General features: G+C 44.6%; 1 protein-coding gene across 4 annotated transcripts in view; it reads left to right on the forward strand.

Moving 5' to 3' along the window:
* Positions 1 to 22243, forward strand: part of C1QTNF7 (C1q and TNF related 7) — a 125334-nt gene that overhangs the window by 40687 nt on the left and 62404 nt on the right. The window contains exon 1 of one of the 4 annotated variants that reach the window (XM_004009998.6): positions 6778 to 7033. The exons of the other annotated variants lie outside the window; for them this stretch is intronic. The gene's annotated coding sequence lies outside the window, so the exon portion shown is untranslated. Of the gene's footprint in view, positions 1 to 6777; positions 7034 to 22243 lie in introns of those variants that run through there. 4 annotated transcript variants of the gene reach the window in all.

A 22243-nucleotide genomic window follows, 5' to 3' on the forward strand; every position in this document is an offset into this window, starting at 1 on the left:
ATCTTTTAGATGTATAGCTTTGTATGGATATATGCAAGTGGAGTTGCTAGATCATATTTTTAGTTCTCTGAGGAACCTCTATACAGTTTTCCACAGTGGCTGCACCAGTTTACATTCCCGCTAACAGAGAAGGAGCGTTGCCTTTTCCCACGCCCTATCCAGTGTTTGTTATTTGTAGACTTTTTAATTATGGCCATTCTGACAAGTGTGAGGTGGTACCCCAGTGAACAACATTTTAGTTGAGTAAATGAATGAACACAATGGAGTGTAAGAAATAAAACTTAACCACAAGGCTTTAAATATGAAATAAAATCAGAAAATTATCCATCAAACCAATCACAACCAATTGGGAAAAATCACTCCAGGTAGGAATTTAGGATGAAAAATCCAAGTCTTAAACAATCACTGAAAGAACTGTAGAAAATATATATGTAGGGTCAAATTTCACTGGTGGCTCAGACGGTAAAGCATCTGCCTACAACACGGGAGACCTGGGTTCAATCCCTGAGTTGGGAAGATCTCCTAGAGAAGGAAATGGTAACCCACTCCAGTATTCTTGCCTGGAAAATCCCATGGACAGAGGAGCCTGGCAAGCTACAGTCCATGGGGTCACAAAGAGTTGGACACGACTGAGCGACTCCACTTTCACTTTCATACAATATGCAAATGAATCCATGAAAAAAACTATGCTCTGAATAAGTTCTGTAGTCTGGTTAATAGAGCACTGATGCCAGTTTCCTGTTGTGATACCCTATTACAGGGATGTATGTTGTCCTTGGGCTTCCCAAGTGGCTCAGTGGGTAAAGAATCCACCTGCAGTGCAGGAGATGTGGGAGATGCAGGAGATGCGGGAGATGCGGGAGATGCGGGAGATGTGGGAGATGTGGGAGGTGCAGGAGGTGCAGGAGATACAGGCGGTGCAGGAGATTCAGGAGATGCAGGAGATGCAGGAGGTGTAGGTCCAGTCCCTGGATTGGGAAGATCCCCTGGAGGAGGGCATGGCAGCCCACTCCAGCATTCTTGCCTGGAGAATCCCGTGGACAGAGGAGCCTGGTGAGCTACAGGGTTGCAAAGGGTAAGACATGACTAAGCAATTGAACACATATGCACACAAGATGTCCCTATTGAGGGAGGTTAGTTTTTGTTTTATTTGGGTTTTTATGCAGCTTTTTTCCTCACTTCCTCTGAATTAAAATCATCATTGTAAATGATTGCTTTACATCAGTTATTTATCATAACATTGATTATTACAGAGTATGTTAGTTATAGTATATACACTGATTTGTGTATAATTATTTCTAAATAAAAAACGTTTTTTTACAAGGGGGCTGTGGAACCAGCTTGGAGGAACAACATGCTGTTGTGCTGGAAACCCAGAAGGGCAGGATTGCTAAGAAGCCACACTGATGTATGAGTAGAAAGGTCCAGGGGTAGATGATGCCAAGCTAAAATCACACATCCCAGACCACTGATATTCATAATAACAGATACCATAGATCCATAGATTTATAATCTGATCTTTGAAAAGGGGATTAGAAAAAGGAAATTAGACAAAATTTTCAGTTTATAAATAAAATAAATTCATAAATAATTCAAGTTCCCAGCACAGTTTCTTGGTATCTCTTCTAAGGTATCTTCACCCAAAAGAATTTATAGTAAGCAAGTTTTCATAGGATTTTTCCAGTTTATAAAACAATTCCACATGAACGCTTTTACTCACCCACCAAACCATGTTGAAATAGAAATAGACAATAATGAAAACACTGAATATTTGTCTAACTCTTTTATTTACATTATCACATTTCCGGGCAACTCACCAGTAAAAGTGTGCATTTTGTAGTTCTCTGAAGAAAAAGCACCATCTTTTCATGTCTTCGTGTATGTGGCTTCTTTAGCTGTTACAATTGTCTCCTGGAAGGCCCTGTGCCTCTTCATACTCTGTTCCACCAAGACGTTGCTTCCTCCTTTTCCTGAAAGAGACTGAGTCTGATAAGGTATAAACAGGCATCCCCAGATGTGCTACCCTTGGGAGAGTCCAGAGTTGACCAGCACACCAAGATCTATTCCTCAGCCGCCTCTCCCTACTCTAAGGACTTACTCCTTGGCCAGCCAAATCTAGCACCCCCATGCCAAATAAAAAGGAGAAGAATAAAGTTGGTGGTAGGCAAGGACTTAATAAAGGTCCCAGTTAGAAGGAGCTCTCTCTCAGGCATATTTGTGCCCGTCACACAACTGTAAATGAATTTGGTAGATTACTTCTACCATTAACTTTCCTTGAGTCACCTTTCCCTCCCCTGTAGGTCTTCATGCCAGTGTCCTGATGGCCACAGATATTTCAAGGGGCAAAACCTTGCTGCTCTCAGGGAGTTTACAGACCAGTAGGAAAACAAACTTTATGCAGATTATCTTAGAACTACTACATTTATGAAGCAACATTTATGAAGTTATACAAAAGGGAAAAAACCATGAAAGGGCAATTCAGGATAATATATAAGAGAGAGTAGGGAGAGCTAAGGCAGGTGAAGGGCAAGTCAGAGAAAGCATCCTTGAGGGAGGAACACAAGTTGACTTTGAAATGATGAGGGAGAAAATGTATCAATCTAGGGACTTCCCTGGTGGTCCAGTATTTAAGCCTCTACACTCTCAATGCAGAGGAGCCAGGTTCAAACCCTGGTCAGGGAACTAGATCTTGCAACCACCAACTAAGACCTGGTGCAGCCAATTTTTTTTAAGTATCAACATAAAGGAGGCTGAGAAGAAAGAGAGAGAACCTTCTGGGCAGGCTTTCCAGAGCTGTCAGTCTAAACTCCATGGGGATCCCAAGGGAATCCTCAGAGCTGCCTCTACGCTGCTGTCCTTCACAGAGTGCTGTGGGTAACAATGTCATCTTTCCAGGCAACTGAGCTGGGACCTAGCAGGAAGGAGAAATGGAGGTTCATGGCCCTGAATCAAGGGGAGAAACAGAGATGGAGGCAGAATGTGTCATGGAAAGAGCAGGGCTTTGGTTACCAGAGTTCACACTTGGACACGGCCAACATCTTAGCTTTGTGACCTTGGAAAAGGTGCTATGACATCTCATAGTTGTTGTAAGGATTGACTGAGAATAGAAACAAGCAGGACACTGCTGAAAAAACTTGTACAATGTGAGAGTTGCAAGTTAAGCTTTATTTGGGACAAAATGAGAACTGAAGCCCAGGAGACAGTGTTTCAGACAGCTCTGAGAAACTGCTCTGAGGAGGTGAGGGGAGGACATATAAGGGTTTTGCAACAAAGAGTAAATAGTCAGAAACATCCAAAGATTACCTTTAATTAATCTGAAACCAGATATGTCAAGTTAAAGAATTTAGTGCTTTTCTATGTATGGGAAGATGCAGGAGTCTGGGCTCACTGAAATCATTCCTTGGATATTCACCTCAGTTATCTGGGGTCAGTATCCTGTATCTTCACATCCTGAGTTTCCTCAGGGCTCACCATTGGGAGTGGCTGCAGTCTGACAGCCGCCAGATGGCAGGTATTCTTCTCCTTCCTGAGTTCCCTCAGGGCTCACCAGCTCACCCTGATGATGGTGACATCCTTGTTTACTAATACAGCAGGAAATACTTTATTTCTTGAAATATTCCATTTTTCACCAGTAAGGACTCAATAAATGTTCGCTCTCTTCTCTCACTTTCTCCAGGTTCCATATGCACTGAATATATCCCCTGCCCTGAAATGTACACACTCCAATGTGGCTGTATCTGGTGTATCTAGAGATAGGTCTTTAGGAGGTAATTAAGGTTAAATGAGATCATAAGGGCTGGATAGGGGGGCTGATCCAAAAGTGCCGTGGCCTTATAAAAGAGAAAGAGAGAGAAAGGTCTCTCCCTTTCTCCTTTGTGAGCAGACACAGGAAGAGGCAGCCATCTTCAACTACAGTTGGGTTCCCATGAGAACCTGACTATGCAGGCACCTTGATCTCAAGTTTTCAGCCTCTTGAGCTGGAATGTCAATTGTCAGTTGACATTGTCAATTGCTGGACTTCCCATGTAGTCCAGAGGTTAAGAGTCCACCTGCCAATGCAGAGGACACAGGTTCGATCCCTAGACTGGAAAGATCCCAAATGCCTTGGAGCAACTAAGCTTGAGCACCACAGCTGCTGAAGCCAGTACATGTAAAGCTCATGCTCCGTAACAAGAGAAGCCGCCTCAGTGAGAAGCCCGTGCATTGCACCTAGAGAGTAGGCCATGCCTGTCACAACTAGAGCAAGCCAGCACACAGCAGTGAAAACCCAGTAGAGCCAAAAATAAATTAATAAAGAAAAAATTTTTTTAATTCTGTTGTTGAAGCCACTAGCTTATGAAATTTTGTTATGGCAGCCGAAGCCAACTAAAACAAGTCTCCATTAGAAACTTGCTCTTAACAGATCATCAAGTGCAGATCATAACTGCAATGACATCCAACGAATGGATTTCTGAAAGGGCAAAAGAAGTGAGTGTAATCATTAAACTTGAGCTGGCTTCAGGCTTGAGCATTTTCTAAAGGTAAACATGAAAGTGAAGGTCCTTCAGTCATTTCCTACTCTTTTCGACCCCATGACTGTATGTTCATGGAATTCTCCAGGCCAGAATACTGGAGTGGGTAGCCTTTCCTGTCTCCAGGGGATCTTCCAAACCCAGGGATCGAACCCAGGTCTCCCGCATTGCAGGCAGATTCATTGCCAGCTGAGCCACAGGGGAAGCTTCAATTCATTTGGTATTTGGCTGTGATGACTTCCAAAATAAAGACCCAATCTGGGTCAAGACTACAGATGATGCTTTCCTATCTGGTTGAACAGAAATGTTTTCTCCTTGTTTTTATTCTTACTGTTGCATGTGAAATGGAAATACACTTAGACTCTAAGAAAACAAGCAGTAGCCAGCATGGGGAGACAAGCATCAAGAGATGGGATGATGAGGGGAAAGGAGAAATATTCTCCTTCAAAGGAGAAAAACGAAAAGTCAAGGGCCTGGGATCCCAGGCACTAAGAAGTGTGAACTGATCCAACAGATGAAGGGGATGTGACTGTGGGACCATACCACTGTCAGTGTGTTCTCTGTAAAGTGCTGTGTTGGACACGGGCAAATACTGCTTTCCAATTCCAAAGCCTGCACAGGCTGACATGTAGCAGCTCAGTGAGGACCTCATTTGAATCTCACCACAGCCTACAGAGGCGAGCACAGCAGAGAGGTATCCTGTCCTCAGGGATGGAACTATGGTTGGAAATATTTAAATGAGGTTCCCATGGCTAATATGGCTGCCAGGGTGGCTTGGTGGTAAAGAATCTGCCTGCCAAGCAGGATGTGCGGGTTGGATCCCTGGGTTGGGAAGACCGCCGCCGCCCCCCCCCCCCCCCGCCCCAGAAGGAAATGGCAACCCACTCTCAGTATTCTTGCCTGGGAAATTCCATGAACAGAGGAGCCTGGCAGGATACAATCCATGGGGTCGCAAAGGGTCAGACGCAACTTAGCAACTAAATCACCACCACCCCTGGCTGGCAAGTGTAGAGGCCGTGGCCAGGCCCTGCTTTTCTGATTTCAGAACCAGCATCCTTTCCACAGCAAATGTTAAACTTTGCTCTACCTTGTCGTCTGATCTTGACCTGATTTTCCAACTCGAAAGTTTTCTCCATGCTCCATCCCATTTTCCAACCTATATTCTCCTCCCTCCAAGTCACTCAACGGCTTCTTCTAGCACAGAAAGTAATTTTGGTGGAACATGAGCATCACAAGATGAGAAGCATGTAATGCGGGCCAGGTTGGTAAAAATCCATCATATAGTGTAATTGCTTTCTTCCTTGATGAAGCTTATTCACAGTGATCACCATAGTAGTGGGCTGACCAAAAGGTTCATTCAGATTTTTCTGTAAGATGTTATAGAAAAACCTGAACAAAACTTTTGGCCAGCCCAACCTATGACCAAGCAGGGAGAGCCGTTATTAGGATCCCCATTTTGTAGCTGGGAAAAGTGAGACACAGAAAAACTAAGGACAGAAGTATCCAGTGACGTGTGCTAAACATCAAGTAAGCGAAAAAATAGTGAAAACGCTGGTCATTCAGTGGTGTCTGACGCTTCAGGACCCTGTGGACTGTAGCCTGCCAGGCTCCCCTGTCCATGGAATTCTCCAGGCAGAGTCTCCAGTTTCCGTGGTGGCTTTGAAGGTAAAGAATCTGCCTGCAATGTGGGAGACCCAGGTTTGATCCCTGTGTTGGGAAGATCCCCTGGAGAAGTGAATCACTAATCACTCCAGTATTCTTGCCTGGACAATTCCATAGACAGAGGAGCCTCATGGGCTACAGTCCATGGGGTCTCATGGTAAACATCAAGAGCCAGATTTCAAACCTTTGTATCTGTCTTCACCTCCAAACAGGGGACAGAGCTCTGGTTTGACCACCAGGAAGTCCTTTGGTTCCATTCCATCCCCTCACCACCCATGTGGGCCTAGTTTAGACTTGTTACCCCTTGATTTGATCTCCTCCCTCTGTAAACCGAAGGGGCTGGGTGGCCTGGTCTCCAAGAACAATCTCTAAAGAAGTTTGTGAGAAAACACTCACCACTCGCCCTGAAGACTTGTCAAAGGTGCCCCCGGTTTTTCTCCAGCAAGAAACGTGAGGCACCATTTCACTTGAATTTTACATTGTAGAGCAAATATCGTCTGGACTCTGCTGTTTCTCAAGTGCGATTCGGGGAGTGAGCCAACGGAGAGAGGAGGAGATTTGTTTTTGTTTGTGAGATTCACAAACCCTTCTTTCAGGCTCAGTCAAACCATTGGGAGGTCTGTGTAGGCCGCAGCATCTCCGCGTTGCGTGGGGCTGGCTGGTCTCTCTCTCCCCCTGCCTCTGCTCAAAGTCTGGGAAGATGCTTTGGAAATAAACCAGGAAATTACTTATCAATCTAAAGCCCCAAAGAGCTATGCGTCCTCCTCACTGCCAACGGGAAGAGGATTTCACAGGAAAGCTCCGCATCTGTGTGCAGTAGAGTTCAAAGACGCCAGCTGCCGGAAGGTCTTGCAAGGGATGTAAGTACAGCGTCCGCTCTTGCGATTCAAATGAACAACTGTAGGCATTTTTTCTCCCAGAGATGAGTCTTTTTTGGCTCGGGCGGGTGTTTCTCTTTCTCTGCTCTACTCTGAGGGTGAGAGGGTGTTTACTGACCCGGACTTACTCAATGACACATCTCCTCTGAGGGCTGCTCCTGCGGAACCGAAGAAAGCAAGCGAAAGTTGTCAGAATCGGCTTTGCTGGCTTCATTTTGCAAAAAGCCCTGACTGGGTAGACATCCTCCCTCGTGGTTATAGATCCATAAACAACAGGAGTGTGAGCTGCATGTGTGCACTCGTGGGACAAACAGAAGGGGCTCCATTGCCTCCCCCGAAACACAAAATTGTCACCGCCTCTGAGCCTAAATAATTTGAGTGAAAGGCGTTCCCTTTGTGTTGTAGGCTTTTGAGTACAGGAGAAAGAAAACGTTAGCCCTTTTATTCTCCTGTGGAGATTGCCTTGTGGCAGTATAAGCTGTGTGCTCAATTTATGTTTGCAGACAAATGCTATACCACTGTGCTTATACCCCCCTCAATTTATTTTGGGCTAAGGGTACTGATTTATTAACTTTTATTTGTATATTTACTTGTATTACTTTTATTTTATTACTAAAATAAATAATAAATGCATTATTATTTATTTTATTAAATAAATGTGCCTGTCCCCACACGCAGCTGTAAGGGAGATAATACATTCATCGCAATATACGAGTGTAAATATCTAGATTGTGTTAGTAAAACTATGGGTTTGTATAAATGTAATTGCATGAATGGATCACGTAGTTTCATAAATAACACATGGCTTTCAATCAGACTGTGGTTAAGATCTGAGAAGTCATTGACAGAATGTAGTTCTTTTAAAAGAAATAGCTCTGTTCTGATGGGCCTTTTTCCATGAGTTCCCACAGCTTTCCCCGGGACCTCATGTGCTTTTCCAGGGTCCCTCATCAAGAACCCCATGGCTGCGGGAACATATGTGGTGCAGGGAGTCATGAGATGGACGGCTGCAAGCTTGGAATGTGAAAGGAAATTCTTCAAATATGGGGAACCGTGTACTGAGCCTTTGCCATGCATTTGGCACGCTGCTTGCCATGTGTCTCGTGGTCTGCGGAGCAGGTGGCTCTGGTGAAAAGCGGTGTGTTTGGAACCAGAGCACTTGGCAGCTTGTCCCCGGTTAGCCTCTGTGTGACCCACTGTCAGTTATCTAACTCGTCTGTGCCTCAATGTCCTGTCCATAAAATAAAGGTAATGACAGTGGAGAACCCAAGTTTGATACTTGGATCAAAGGAAGATCCCCTGGAGAAGGGAATGGCAACCCACCCCCGTATTCTTGCTTGGAAAATTCCATGGACGGGAGAGCCTGGCAGGCAATGGTCTATGGGGTCACAAAGAGTCGGGCATGACTGAGCAACTAACCTTAATTGATTGATTAATTAGCAGCATACGGAGAAGGCAATGACAACCCACTCCAGTACTCTTGCCTGGAAAATCCCATGGATGGAGGAGCCTGGTAGGCCGCAGTCCATGGGGTCGCCAAGAGTCGGGCATGACAGCGACTTCACTTCACTTTCACTTTCACTATTCATGTGAAGCTTGAGAATGAATGGAAGTAATGTTTTCGTCTGTCATACACGAGCTACTGTTTTGTTGTTGTTCAGTCTCTCAGTTGTGTCCAAATCTTTGTGACCCCATGGATTGTAGCCCACCAGGCTCCTCTGTCCATGGGATTCTACAGGCAAGGATACTGGGGTAGATAGATCCCTTCTCCAGAGGATCTTCCCAACCCAGGGATGGAACCCGGGTCTCATGCACTGCAGGCAGATTCTTTACCAGCTGAACCACCAGGGAAGCCCAGTGAAAGATGGTGATGGTTATCCTCTAGAAGGCTCTCCCTGTATGCCTATTAACTAAGGCAGGTCCCCAGGTCCCTGTGTTAATAGTTCTTCGGAGGGTTTGGATGCATCCAAGGTGAGCAGTTGTTGTCCTCAACATGTTTTGTAAACTGGACAACAATGGATCACCACATCTCATACAAACTTCACCTGAAGGAGGTGAAAAGTTCTGTTAAGGACAAGAGAGCTCTTTTCCCCATTCAAATTTATGGATTACCCTGTGGTCAGAATCAATGTTATTTCAGAGTTATTTACTGCCTTGTTTTCCTCATGTCTTGGCACCCGTCACCTTCTAAGCCGTGACCATCTGAACTGCTTGTCATCAACCCCTCTGATTGCATCAGTCTCTGATGATTAGCAGAAGATACATTTCTTTCCCTTTGGAGGCTTTTTGTCACAAGTCAGTACAACTTGGTGGAATTCACCACCATATTCGAGTAGCATGAGCTGTGTCCATAATATGAGAAAATGATTCAATCAGCTTTACACAGAGAACCAGCAACATGGAATGCTTACTGTGCTGAATAAAGTATCATCAGATCGATTCCTCTGGAGACTAAGGCAGCACAGAAAGATACAAGCAACCACAGGGGGATGTCATAACCCAGTCTGGGAGCTTCAGATGCCTCAGGAAGAGGCTGCAGAGGGCATGGGAGAACAGGAACCACTGAACGTTGAAAATAATTTCTGGTGATGGCAAACTTCAGGGTGTGAAGCGACATATCTCTGTCCTTGTATTCTGGCTTCACCACAATTTAACTCCAAGGCTCGCTGGTGTGTCATCTCTCAAGAGTGTGCAACAGACATAAACATCTCAGCATAGAACCCAGCATAGTAGGTGCTCAACGAACAGGGGTTCCTTTCCTCTCCATTGTGGTCCATTCAAGCCACAATTATTTATTGAGCACTTCAGTTCAGTTCAGTTCAGTTCAGTTAAGTCGCTCAGTTGTGTCCGACTCTTTGAGATTCCATGAACCGCAGCACGCCGAGGCTCCTTGTCCATCACCAACTCCCGGAGTCTACCCAAACTTCTGCCCATTGGGTCAGTGATGCCATCCAACCATCTCATCCTCTGTCATCCCCTTCTCCTCCTGCCCTCAGTCTTTCCCAGCATCAGGGTCTTTTCCAGTGAGTCAGCTCTTTGCATCAGGTGGCCAAAGTATTGGAGTTTCAGCTTCAACATCAGTCTTTCCAATGAACACCCAGGACTGATGTCCTTTAGGATGGACTGGTTGGATCTCCTATTGAGCACTTACTATGTGCCAAGAATTATTGTAGATAGAACAGTAAACAAGAGCCTAAGCTTTTGCCTCCCTATCTTTAGATGAGGAGACGACAGAATTACAAATCATAATGTAATTTGGGAAACTGAAAAGTGCTATGAAAAAAATAAAATCTGATCACGAGACAGAGTGACTAGCAAGGGCAGAAATGGGGCTATTTCTTCACCTAAGGTGGTCAGGCATTGCCTCACTGAGGAAGTGGTAGTTAGCACAGTCTGGAATCATAAGGAAAACACCAAAGCCATGTTAGGCCACTAACTCACCATGCGACACCAGACAAGTCACTGAAAGTTGTTAGGTCTGGGCTTCATGACCTACAAACTGCAGAGCTGGAGGAAACCTAGTTAGTCCTGAAAGTCTGTTTAGTCGTTTCCTTTGCCTGTCTTGGAATCCTATGCCATGAGTAATTGTATGGGGGAAAAAAAAGTCATTGAACTAAACTATACTACAGTTATTTCATTCTTTCATCCCATCTCCTGGGGATTTTTTCAAAAAGTTTTTCCTAACATAGATAAATGAGTAGGTCCTCAATGAATGAAGATTAATTAATGATTCTTTTCGTAAAGCTCAAATCATCACAATTCCTAGGGATTACATTGCTGGAAAAGACAAGAACCACCGTATGGCAGATTTTTAGGGATGAATTGTGTAGCTTCCCAATGACTTCATGTGTGGCTTCAAGTCTGAAATCGCACATATGTCAGTGCAGCCAAGACGCGAAGCTGCCAGAAGTTGGTTGATCCAACGCTCTACTAGCCAAGAGTCATGTGCATGGCTTTAAAAAACAATGCCTGGTCTGAAACATTTCCTTTCTTAAAATGGTGCAGCAGACCTCCTGTGGGGCTGAGACGGCATCCATCCAAAGCGAAGGTCACAGTGCAGATAACCTGTACCCGAGGAGTCATTGTCTCTAAATTCGCCAAATATTTGTGGCCAGAGTATTCTTGGCTGTAGTGATCCAGATGACTGTCTAATTACTCCACTTTACTGTGAGCACCACGGGATAAACCCCAATCATGGGTCAACGGCTTAGAACGAGAGTTTTGTGTTCATAGCTAAAATGTACAGGTCAATATTTTCGATTCTCAAACGCTGATATTTGGCGCTCAATTTATAAAATTGTGATCTGTCCAAATTGCAAACACATTTTTAAAAGTTGTTTTGAAGACACGGTCCAATATTAGAAAATCCAGAGTTAGAATCAAAAGGCTGAAGTATTAGAGCAAAGAGGATGAGACTGGGACATTGGAGTTAATTAACCGGTAGAGAGAGAGAAAGTCGCTCAGTCGTGTCCAACTCTTTGTGACCCCATGGACTATACAGTCTATGGAATTCTCCAGGCCAGAATACTGGAGTGGGTAGCTTTTCCCTTCTCCAAAGGATCTTCCCAACTCAGGCAGCGAACCCAAGTCTCCTGCATTGCAGGCAGATTCTTTACCCACTGAGCCACAGGCAAGCCCTTGTAGCAGAGAGAGTTGTGAGCAACTTTGTGATGTTCCTTGAAGCTCTAAAATGATCGTAAGCAGGGAACTGCTCTCCAGTAGGGAGAGCAATGGGGTAGGGAACTACTACTGTGCACTTACTCTTCTCAAATTAATTTTTATTGCAGGGTAGTTATTTTACAATGCTGTGTTAATATCTGCTGTACAGCAACGTGAATCAGCTATACATGTACATATATCCCCTCTTTTTCGGATTTCTTTCTCATTTAGGTCTCCATGGAGCACTGAGTAGAGTTCCCTGAGCTATAAAGTAGGTTCTTGTTAATTATCTATTTCACGTTGTTGTTTAGTCACTAAGTCTTATCTGACTCTTTTGTGACCCTATGAACTATAGCCTGCCAGGCTCCTCTGTCCATGGGATTTCCCAGGCAAGAATACCGTAGTGGGTTACCATGTCCTTCTTTAGAGGGTCTTTCTGACACAGGGATTGAACTGGCATCTCCTACCTTGAAAGATGGGCTCCTTACCACTGAGCAACCAGGGAAACCCTATCTATTTTATACAGATTTAAAATGTCAATAGTGTATATGGGGCTTCCCAGGTGGTGCCAGTGATAAAGAATCCACCTGCCAATGCCAGAGATGCAAGAGACAAGGGTTTGATCCCTGGGTCAGGAAAATCCTCTGGAGTAGGGAAATGGCATTCCACTCATATTCTTGCCGGGAAAATTCCATGGGCAAAGGAGCCTGGCAGACTACAGTTCATGGAGTTGCAAAAAGTCAGACAACTGAGTGACTGAGCGCGCATGCACGCATGCACACACACACGCACCCACACAATTGTGATTGTGTGTCAATGCCAATCTCCTACTTCATCCCACCCTCCCTTCACCTCCTTGTGCACTTATGTTTAATGCGAATGATATTTCAGCCTTTTACGTACATTAGCTCCTTGCCACGATCCTACCGTAGTGTGGCTTTGTCTCTGCTTACTTTACAGATGAGACTCTGAGACACAGCGTCGTTGAGTAACAGTAGTTAAGTTCATCAGCCAGTAAATGGTGGAACTACGACTTGAATCTAGGGCTGCCTTAGTCCGCAGCCAATCAGCATGCCACTTGACTACTCTGCTTCAGAAAGATAAAGGACTTTTTAATTCCCACATGCACTACACATCCTATTTAAGTTAAAAACAGAATTTACTGCAAGTTTTTAAACGTTGAAATGGCCGCCTGAGGGAAGAGGCAGAGGATTTGTCTTCTTTGGAGGTCTATTAAAACCAGATCAGTTAGCATATACATCTGGTATGACTCCAGTGTGGTCCTTTCCCAAGGTGAAAAGATAACAAAATGATTTCCCAAGTTTCCTTCTCATTTTCCCATCCGAAGATGAACTCTATCACTGCAAGGCAGAAATGGGGCTGACGGGTTTAGTCCCCACTTCCTACTCTCCCTCTCCTGCTCCATGCCAATCGCTTTGGCTGAAGGGATGGCTAGACTTTCTGGAAGAACTGTAGCCACTCAGTCACTGCTAGTCCTTTTCCCACAATTAGGGACAGATCTCAGCTCTCTCCTACTTTGTGCCCAACTAAATGAACACCATTCCAATGAATCTATTACCTAATTTGAGCCTGTACTTCCAATGCTTCAGAACTATAAATCAAGACCAAAGTTGGAACATTGTTGGAAAGCAAGACTGTCTTTTAAAATTCTAGCTATTATGTATATCGGGTAGGATTGCATTTGTGAGTATTATAAAACCCAGTTTCTTTCACATGGAAGAGGTTTGTTTTTCTCACATAAGAAGAAGCTGAGAAGTAGGGGATCAAAAGATGGTATAACATTCACTCATCACCAAGAAACCAGGATCCTTTTATATTCCTGTTTCATCAGTGTTAGCAGGTGGCTTTCATCCTCCTGAGAGCAAGATGGCTGCTGCAGCTCCAGGCATTGAAAGCATATCCCAGACAAGAAAGCAAAAACCTTCTTGTCAAACTTTGGCTTTTATTTGGGAAGGAAAACCCTCTTCTGGGACTTTTGTACTGTTTCCAGTCTTCCATGTAGAAAAAAGGCAGGGGAGACGTGGATTAGGATGGGTTGCAAGTGAGCCAACCTAGAGTATTTGTCAAAATATGCTATAACTATGTTTGTAATTTGATACTACATTACATAAAAAATTTTAGCTGCATCTATTTTAGTACTCCATTGGAAGCATGAAAACAGTTTTTGAAAAAAAAGTGGTAAGAAGTAGGTGGGGACAGCATTCTATCTGAAGTACTACAAAGTAATGGAAAGAAGTGGATTGGATGTCAGACCAAAGTGTGAATCCCAGCTCAGTAAATAGTTAGATGTGGAATGTCTCTGGACCTCAATTTCTTTTATTCAAAATAAGAGTAATAATAGCTACCCATAGGATTGAATTAGAATTAAATTAAATAATATATAAAGAGTCTGACAGGTAATAGACATTCAAGAAATAACCGTTCTCTTCTCTTTTGCTTTGCACCTTTTATTCTGCAAGTGCAAAAACCTTTATAAAACCCAACTCAGCCAAGAGCTGACAGTTGAAGATTCAATCCTTTGATTGCAAGAAATTAGAACAAAGCCGCTGAATGGTGTGTAGGCTTTCTCGATGAACACACGCCAAGATTCTTTCATTTGGGGCTTCATCACATTATCTTAGCAAACCAGACAAAAATGTCTAAGCAATTTTGTTTTTCAAGCTGCTTCGTTTGCTTCAAAGTGCCATCTGCTTGTGACATGTTACAAAACCGAGTCAATAGAGCCATTTGGTGACCTTTTAAAAAGTGACTTCAGTGTTTGTTACCAAGGGACATGGTTCCTAGAATTTGTGCAGTTTGTTCTGTGTTGTCGAGATGTGAACTAAAACCTTCACAGAGACGTTCAGCTGTTTCAATACATTATCTTCATCTTACCCCAGGAAGCCAGGTTTTAAATTGACTTTCTTTCCGTTTTAATTATCTGCCCATGTCACTCCAACCTTTCCAGTCAAAGATGGATGATTAGAGCTTATCACCTCATAGTCACCGCTGTGAAATTAAAACGAGGAAACGAAACAAACCGAAAAGAGCTCACAGATTTGCAGAGCCAGAATCTAGCCATCAGCCAAAGTCTGATTTCTGCACTATTTTAAGGCAGGGAAAAATGAGAGAATGCAATTTGAAGCCACAGGTTCTTGTTCACATATGAATTCTGTGACTTTTAACAATCTATTTAAACTTATTTTTTGGATTCTTAGCTGGAAAAACAAAAAAAGTGAACATGCTTGCCCCTCCTATCTCACCTGTTGATAAGAAGATCAAATAGCAACGTGCTAGTTGTTGTTCCTACTCTGTGACCTCGTGGACTGTAGACCACCAGGCTCCTCTGTCCATAGAATTTTCCAGGTGAGAGTACTGGAGTGGGTTGCCATTTCCTTCTCCAGGTGGGAGAAAACCCACATCTCCTGCATTGCAGGCAGATTCTTTAGCATCTGAGCCACCAGGGAGAGAACCATGTCCACACGTTGGGTCGCCTGGCCCCATAGTAGCTGTGCTTATACTAGAAGACTCCAGTCTTTACTGGAAATGTCCTCCTGAAAAGTTTTCCTGGAAACACTCTTTTCAAACCCTCCTGACACTGATTACTCAGTCCATAGAGCCTCAAAACCAGAACAGAAACCATGGAGACCCTCCACTGTCCTTATATGTTCCTTGCCCTATTTAGATATTTCTGCAGACACCTCCCCCAAGCCTCTCACCCTTAATTAGGTCAGTCTCTAATTTCTAGCTGGTCTTGGCTAGAACACTCTAGAAACCAAGGAGATCTGGGAAATTTTTCACAAGGTTTGGGCCTTCCCTTTGATGTAGTTAGGAAATAGTCATCACCACCTACTCCCAAGCACAGGATGGCTGGACATACATAGATGCTTTTAGGGAGTAACCTCTGAAAAGTAGGTTTGCCCCCTTTACCCCTTCTGGTATAGTTCAGTCACTAAGTCATCTCCTCTTGGGGTCTACAATATGCCATTAACCAACAAATTTTGTTTTCCTTAGAAGAACAGAGAGGCATGGTGGTTAGAGGTGGGCCACGGGAGCCAGGTCAAGGTTATTTCAAGGGCAGAAAGAGACTTGTGCCTTAGTACAGGCTGAGAGCAACCAGCCAGTGGTGGAGGTTGAAGATACAAGAGAATGAGAGAAGGTCATCCAGGTGAAGTGAGAGGTGGGTTCAAACAACCAGCCCTGAAAGGCTTTGCTGTTGCAGTTGTTCAGTCACTAAGTTGTGTCTGACTCTTTGCAACCCTACGGACGATAGTATGCTAGGCTTCCCTGTCCTTCACTATGTCCAAGAGTTTGCTCAGATTTATGTCCACTGAGTCAGTGATGCCATCCAACCCTCTCATCCTCTGCCACCCTCTTCTCTCCCTGCCTTCAATCTTTTCCAGCATCAGGGTCTTTTTCCAGTGAGTCGGCTCTTTGCATCAGGTGGCCAAGTAGTGGAGCTTCAGCTTCAGCATCAGTCCTTCCAATAGATATTCAGGGTTGATTTCCTTTAGGATTAACTGGGAAAGGCTTGGGCTTGAACAATCATGAGTCCTGAGTCACACCTGTGTCCACTGAGACAGGCAGGAAGCAAGAGAGGATAGATGGGAATGTGAATACATTAGGAAGGTCCTGTGTGTGTGTGTGTGTGTGTGTGTGTGTGTGTGTGTGTGTGTGTGTGCGCGCGCGCGTGCATGCACGTAGTCTCATCAGTCGTGTCTGACTCTTTGTGACCCCATGGACTGTAGACCACCAAGCTTCTCTGTGCATGGGATTTTCCCAGCAAGAATACTGGAGTGGGTTGCCATGCCCTTCTCCAGGGGATCTTCCTGACTCAGGGATCAAATCTTGGTCTCCTGCATTGCAGGTAGATTCTTTACCACTGAGCCACCAGGGAAGCCCAAATTAAGGATAGGAGGGAAATTGAAGGAATCATGATGATACTCTTTGTTCTTCTCTAGAAGGTTGGAACTGGGACCATTGCTTAAGATCAGGACAGTGAGCTAGCTAAGTGTGTATTGCAAGCATCCAGACAAGTTATTGTAAGAAAGTAAATAAGCACTAAAAAAAAAAAAATTATAGTCCCTTCTTTCCCCTTGGCAGGTTGAAATTGATAGCAAATGTTTGTCTACAAAAGGCCTTGTATAAAAATAGCCACGAGGACACCACCCATATATTCTGCATTCTAAGTGAAACACGTGAACCTTCCCTAAACTTTTAAACTAGGAACTATAAAGACCTCTCTAAACTCATCTCAGTTTTAGAAATAACTTGGACCAAGTGCAGCTTGTGTCAGAGAGGCCCTGTGACCACACGTATTCTCTCTCCGTGACCCGCGAGTCTGGAGAACGTTCTGGAACTTATCCAGCAAAGAGGTGCGTGCAGGAGGAGACGTGCTCTCTTGAAGCTTTGGATTTTAGTGCTGTGAAAATTGCTGCCGACATGACAAACGAGAGGGGGATAATTTAAAACACGGGCTGTTCGCCTGTTTGGCCTTTGAAGATCTTAATAAGCCTCAGCTTTCCCGAGCCAGATCAGGTTCTTTGCTCCCAAACGTTTCAGATTTAGACTGTCTCCCTCGGATTATTTAAAATCGTAAGGGTTAGTTAGGGGAAGTTTTGTGCTCAGACTTGAGGGGCAGCTGGTGGAAGAAATGGAGCAGGCGGTGGCCTCTGCTGGGAGCTCTGGCTTCTCCTTTCCTGACCCGCCCTCCCCTCACCCACATTATGATGGGAAGAGCACAGACAAGAGAGAACCAGGTCTAGACTCAGCCAGGGTTTCAGAAATCCCAGGAGAATTCTCTCGTGAGGACAAGGGAAGGAGTTTCGGGTTTCTTGAGCAGTGATTTCCTCAGCCTCTCTCTTTGTCTCTCTGTCCCTCCATCTCAGTCTCCTTCTCTCTCCTCTCCCCCGCTCTTATTCCCTTTCTCTATTCCCCTCTCTTTCATCTCTTTTTAGAATTTCTGTTTAGTTTGTTTTTGGCTGTGCTGGGTCTTTGTGCCGTGATGGTTTCCTCCAGTGCGCAGGCGTCTCATTATGGCGGCCTCTCTTGTTGCGGAAACACGGCCTCGCCGGGCCCTCCGGCTTCAGTAGCTGAGGCTCACAGCCTCAGCAGTTGCCCTCCCCCAGGCTCCAGAGCACAGGCTCAGTAGTTGTGAGGCATGGGCTTAGTCGCTGTGTGGCACGGGGAATCTTCCCGGATCAGAGTTTGAACCCATGTTCCCTGTATTGGCAAGTGGACCCTCCACCCTCCCATCACTGAGCCACCAGAGGAGCCCCTCTTTCATCTCTTGTAACTAATTACTGGTCTCTCTGGCTTGCCTGTTAGCTTCTGCGGTAGCTCAGATGGTAAAGAATCTACCCACAATGCAGGAGACCTGGGTTCAATCCCTGGGTCAGGAAGATCCCCTGGAAAAGGCAATGGCCACCCACTCCAGCATTCTTGCCTGGGAAATCCCATGGACAGAGGAGCCTGGTGGGCTACAGTCCATGGGGCTGCAAAGAGTCAGACCCAACTGAGCAGCTGACACTTGGCTTTGCCTGTTAGGACTTTTGGTTACCACAAAACCACTGGAGTCATAGGGAAACAGGATTAAGAATCTATAAAGGGCTGGCACTATTCTAGGCACTTGGGACAGACCTGTGATGAAAACAAACTCCCTCCTGGCAGAGCCCATTTGAGGCATAAACAAAGAAAACACAGGGGTGGGTGTGTGTGTGTGTGTGTGTGTGTGTCTGTGTCTGTGTCTGTGTCTGTGTCTGTGTCTGTGTGTGTGTGTGCCACAAGTGATAGGGACCATGAAGAAGAAAGTGAAGCAAGAGGGGGCAGGTGTGCTGTTTAGACAGATGGGTCAGAGAAGCTGGGGTCATGGAAAGCCACCATCTGAGCTGAGACTTGAAGGCAGAGGAATGAGCCCACCAGCACCTGGGCTGGGCTGTATGAGCAGGAGAGGAGGCAGGACTGATGATGCTTGGCTTGTTGCAGGAACATGAGGATGCCAGGTGACTGGAAAGAAGCACATGAGGTGGACACGTGAGGTTAGAAGGGAGTGGAAGTCCAGAGCATCTCAGACCTAGGGCTTTGAGCTTCATCCTGAGGGATGCTCGAAGCTCTTCCCGGGTTGTGAACAGGAGAGTGCTGACAGGTTCAGACTTAAGTTCCAAGACCACTAGGACCATTGTTCTGAAAATGGACTGTCGGGTGGCCAGGCTAGAGAGATGACGTCATCCTCGCTCTGGCACTCAGTAGACTTGCCAGGACACTTGTGGTTTCAATGCCAATCGCAGGCTCCCTTGACAAACAATTCACAATAAAGTGGACATACACTGAAAGTCTGACAACCTTTACCTTACAGATTACATCTTACATTAAGCCGTTCTGCCTAAGGACTGGAGAAGGAAATGGCAACCCACTCCAGTGTTCTTGCCTGGAGAATCCCAGGGAAGGCAGAGCCTGGTGGGCTGGTGTCTACGGGGTTGCTCAGAGTCGGACACGACTAAAGTGACTTAGCAGCCGCCTAAGGACAGACAGACCCCATCATAAGCCCAATCATAAAATGTAATGAAGTTGACTAAGGACATTCTATTTGTGGCATTTTATTTCACCAGCCAAAAAGCTTAAATACCAGACTGTTATGTTCAAACCCAGACCTAGAAGCCAAAGGAAAAAGCTGTCTGTTTGTTTTTGTTTTCCCTGGACCTGCCTTTGCTGGCAATGGGAGTAATATCTGCAGAGAGCACGAAACGTGCCTGAGTCCCAGCCCAACCCACCAGGGTTCTGGGGTCCTTCTTCCGTGTTTGTGACCCAAGCACCAGCTCTAACAAAATCTTCCTTTGCTTGGCCTGTCTCTTTCCCTTGAGACTCCTCCAGGGCCCACGTGGAGGGAGGCTGACTACAGAAACTGTATAATTAAAGACTTAGATGTGTGTAAGCATTCATGGGTCCCCATTAAATAGTGTTTATCAACATTGCTAGCTTTTTTAAAATTAACAATCATCGGAAAGACTGATGCTGAAGCTGAAGCTCCAATACTTTGGCCACTTGATGCAAAGAACTGATTCACTGGAATAGAGTGATACTGGGAAAGATGCAAGCCAAAAGGAGAAGAGGGTGGCAGAGGATGAGATGGTTGGATGGCATTGCTGACTCAATGGACATGAATTTGAGCAAACTATGGAAGGTAATGAAGGACAGGGAAGCCTGGCATGCTGCAGTCCATGGGGTCATAAAGAGCCAGGCAGAATTTAGCGACTGAACAGGAATGGTTGCTTTATGGGGTGGTGTTAACTTCTTCTGTACAGCAAAGCAAATCAGCTCTATGTAGACATATAGCCCCTCTTTTTTAGATTCCTTTCCATGTAGGTCACCACAGAGCATTAAGTAAAGGTCCCTGTGTTGTACAGTAAGTTCTTGTTAATTATCTATTTTATGCATAGTATCAATAGTGCTAGCTTGAATTATTTCATCAACCTATACACATCCCTAAAACTCACCAGATATTGTTCTAAATGCTCTGTACTCAGCAACCAAAAGCATGAATGAAAATACCTACCCTCAAGCATCTTACATCTTATGAGGAGAAAAGGTGATACAAAAATAAATAAGAAATCATGCAGTGTCAATGCAAAAAATGAACCATCTAAGAGTTGCAAGTCACATTTTATTCAGAGAACTTGCTAAGGACTATAGCCCAAGAGACAAACTCTCAGATAATTCTGAGGAACTGTTCAAAGAGGGAAAGAGGGAGCCGGGATATATAGGAGTTTTTGCTGTAATCAAACATCAAAAGATTACTGCTAATCACAAACAAACAACTTAATGATTTTACTGCTCTCCTATGTACTGGAAGATGCAAGTGTCTGTCCTCATTGAAACCTGTTCTGAGCTACGCATCTTAACTGTCTAGGGCCAGCGGCCTGTTTTTCTCCATGCTGAATCCTCTCAGGGTGTGCCGTCTGCGGAGGCTGAAATGGCTGAGAGCTTATTGACCACAACATCCTCTGTTTACAGGGATGGCAGGCAACCTTCTTTGTTTACTGAAGTGGCAGGCCACATTTTTTGTCCACAATAGCATGTTAGATGATGACACATGTGACGGAGAAAATAAAGTTTAAAAGGGTGTGGAATAGTTGGATTTGCAATTTTTAGAATAATGGTCCAGAGAGGCTTCATTGACCAACTGCAGCTTGAGAGCAGATCGTTAAAAAGTGGTAGAAAATGATGATACAAGTGCAGATATAGGTGTAGACGTCAATGTAAGCGTTGGTGTAGGTATTGGTATAGATGGAGTTACAGGTAAGCACAGATGATAAATGTAGAGAATAAATGTAAAAAACTAATAAACAGAAACCTCAATTAGATAAAATTAGGAGACTAGAAGGGGACGCTCTCATGCCCTGCGATCAAAGACTCCTCTTCCTTCCTGGCAAGGGCTCAGCCAGTTAAAAGCCACCGACTCTTTACCAGAGCCCTCCCAACTTCCTCTTCCTCTGACCTGTAGACTCATACAGAGGGAAGTCAGAAAGAGAAAAGCAAATATCATATATTAACACATATATGTGGAATCCAGAAAAATGGTACAGATGAACCTATTCACAGAGCAGGAATAGAGACACAAACATAAAGAACAAACATTTGGGCATCAAAGAGGGATAGGGAGGTGGGATGAGTTGGGAGATTGGGATTGGCCTATATACACTCCTATGTATGGAACAGACAACTGATGAGAACCTACTCAATGTCCTGGGCTGACCTAAATGGGAAAGAAATTTTTAAAAGAGGGGATATATGTATACAAATAGCTGACTCACTTTGCCACAGAGTAGAAACTAATGCAACATTATAAAGCAACCATACTCCAGTAAAATTTTTTAAAAAGAAGAAAAAAGTTCTTCCCCCGCTGTACAGGGGCTTGCACACAGCTCAGTGTGGTTTTGCAGAGCACAAATTGCAATTTTCTGTTGATCCTGAATAAACCTTAGCTACTCAACAACAACAATAACATAACAGAAGATACCTTTATGGGTCTCATCACTTAGGAAATCCCAAGAGTTTTAGAAGCTCTGTGTCAGAACCTAATGGAAGACCAAATATACATATATCACAATATCACAATGACATAGAAATAGAGATGCAATAAAGATAGAGACAGAGACACATATCTGAGGGGAGTCTTTCCAGGCAGGAAGAAGAATGTAAGCAATCTTGCTGTGACAGGAATATGCTTCAGGAGCAGCACAGAGGCAGTATGGCTGGAGCCGCAATGAGTGAAGGAGAGAGAAGTACACTATGAGGTAACGTGGTGGAGAAGGGCAGACCTGTGGTTCATTCTAGGCCTTTCATTTCAATCTGGGAATCATAACAATATTTCTCTGTGAGTGGCTTCCCACTCACACAGCAAGAAGTGAAGTGAAGTCGCTCAGTCGTGTCCAACTCTTTGCGACCCCATGGACTGTAGCCTACAAGGCTCCTTGGTCTATGGGATTTTCTAGGCAAGAGTACTGGAGTGGGTTGCCATTCCCTTCTCCAGGAGAT

The sequence above is a fragment of the Ovis aries genome, chromosome 6 (genome assembly GCF_016772045.2).
Source record: "Ovis aries strain OAR_USU_Benz2616 breed Rambouillet chromosome 6, ARS-UI_Ramb_v3.0, whole genome shotgun sequence".
In the NCBI taxonomy this organism is placed as follows: Eukaryota; Metazoa; Chordata; class Mammalia; order Artiodactyla; family Bovidae; genus Ovis; species Ovis aries.